The following is a 1,746-nucleotide window of genomic DNA, read 5'->3' on the forward strand; positions in this document are numbered from 1 at the left end:
CCCCCCCCCCCCCCCCCCCCCCCCCCCCCGGCAGGGAGGAAGAATGCACCCTCATTTCATTAAAGGAACAACAGTAAGATAACTAAAGAATCATTAGGAGACTCCACAGGAACTTGGCTTCCATCTACGTTAGCAGGTTTTGTTTTTTTTCAGACTAGAGTTGGTGCCCCACGTTCTTTCTGCTCCCAAGGTTTTCAGGTTGCACTAGCTGTCCTTTGGTCCCCAAACTGAGCGCCCAATGGCATTTGAGTGCATCTTCCAGGTTAACTCAAAGCACTGCAGCAGAAGTACAGGCCAATCTGGGGCACAAACCAAAGCATCGGAGATGATCGGTGCATTCTTTTAAAAATGCAGACAGGATCCCAAGCAAACTGCTAATGCAGACGTAGCCTCTGCTTCACAAGAGACTTCAGAAAGGAACGCAAACCGCGCCTCAGACACCTGGTCACGCACACCGCTCACATGCAGCTCACATTCTGCAGACGCACTTTCCCTTCAGCACAATCCACATTAACACAGCTATTTTTAAACGCGTTTAGCGGCTACGGGAATCATTCACTCCCCTAATCAATTATTTTCTCAGGCCCAGTCCTCAGCAAGCAGATTTCTGCTGAAAACCACGCCGGTACAGCGCGGCAGGCAAGAGCGGCCTTTCCCTTCGCTACCCCGGGGCAGCACCGCTCTGCCCTGTCTCCCCTCCGCGAGCAGCGATAGCTTCTCCGTGCCGAGGCGGCCCGAAGCGGCACTTACCAGCCCAAGAGCGGGACAGGAGGCCGGTCACAGCACAGCCGGAGCTGTAGCAGCAGCAGCCCGGGGCGGGCGCTATAAAGGCCCGGCCGGGGCGGTGCCTCCGCCGCTCCCCGCCCGCCCCGACCCGGGCCGCCCTCCGGGCCGCCCCCCGGGCTCACCTCGCCGCGGGGTGACTCAGGGCGGGGTTTTTCGGTTTCGGGGGGCACCGGCAGCCGGGGTGAGGTACACTTGTGGCAGGGAGGCTGCTTTTGGCCTCCCCGCGGCCGCCAGCAGTTTTTACGAGAAGTCTAAGCACAAAAGAGAAACGCGAGTGGCAGCCGTCGGAAGAACGGCTTGTGTTGAAACACGCCTGGAGACACGAACGAGCGTGGTGTGTTGTATTCACATTTCTGTGGGGTTATCCACAATGAAAGGAGCCCTACCCCCCTAGCCCTGAAGGGCATTACATGGGTTCAGGGGGGCCGAGGGCAGGATTCGCCTGGCACCTCATGGAGGCCCTACCTGCGGCTGGGGCACTGTGGTGGCTGCAGCCTTGTGGGCTGGGAGCTTCGCTGTCCCTGCTCCTCAGAAACCCGTCGTGGCTTTGCCAGAGTGGCCTCTGCCTTCCAAAGAAATACTTGAAACGCAGCCATTTCCTAAGATGGAATTGGCGATGTCAACTGTCAGATGTTCAGAAAATGCAGGCCCCAAAAAACAGCCTTCTCTGTGCCCAGCCAGTGTGTTTTCTCGTTACGCTGTGACCTTGTAGCAATGTAGTGAAAAACAAAATGGGCACGTAGCCCATGGGCATGTGGTGTTCGGCTTCAGGTACTGCAGGTGACTAAGCTGAGGCAGGTCTCCGTGGGCTGTGTGGCAGATAAAAAGCAATTTCTTCAGGGACTGCTTTGGAGCAGGGATTGATGTGAATTCCCCTTGGAATGTTTTTCATAGCTGGGCTATTCGCAGCTTAAGAAGGGCAACTTTATGTGTTTGGCATGTAACTTCACTGGTAAGAGA

General features: G+C 56.4%; 1 protein-coding gene and 1 long non-coding RNA gene across 3 annotated transcripts in view; one reads left to right on the top strand and one right to left on the bottom strand.

Annotated features, from left to right (window-relative positions):
* The window catches only part of PLAU (plasminogen activator, urokinase), a 9,153-nt gene extending 8,286 nt beyond the window's left edge, over nucleotides 1-867 (bottom strand). For both annotated transcript variants that reach the window (XM_035329764.1, XM_035329763.1), the window contains exon 1: nucleotides 751-867. The gene's annotated coding sequence lies outside the window, so the exon portion shown is untranslated. The remainder of the gene's footprint in view (nucleotides 1-750) is intronic.
* LOC118168951 overlaps nucleotides 857-1,746 on the top strand; it is a 21,045-nt gene continuing 20,155 nt past the window's right edge. The window contains exon 1 of the long non-coding RNA XR_004751869.1: nucleotides 857-1,120. This is a non-coding gene — a long non-coding RNA (uncharacterized LOC118168951). The remainder of the gene's footprint in view (nucleotides 1,121-1,746) is intronic.

Source organism: Oxyura jamaicensis, chromosome 6, assembly GCF_011077185.1.
Source record: "Oxyura jamaicensis isolate SHBP4307 breed ruddy duck chromosome 6, BPBGC_Ojam_1.0, whole genome shotgun sequence".
Classification (NCBI taxonomy): domain Eukaryota; kingdom Metazoa; phylum Chordata; class Aves; order Anseriformes; family Anatidae; genus Oxyura; species Oxyura jamaicensis.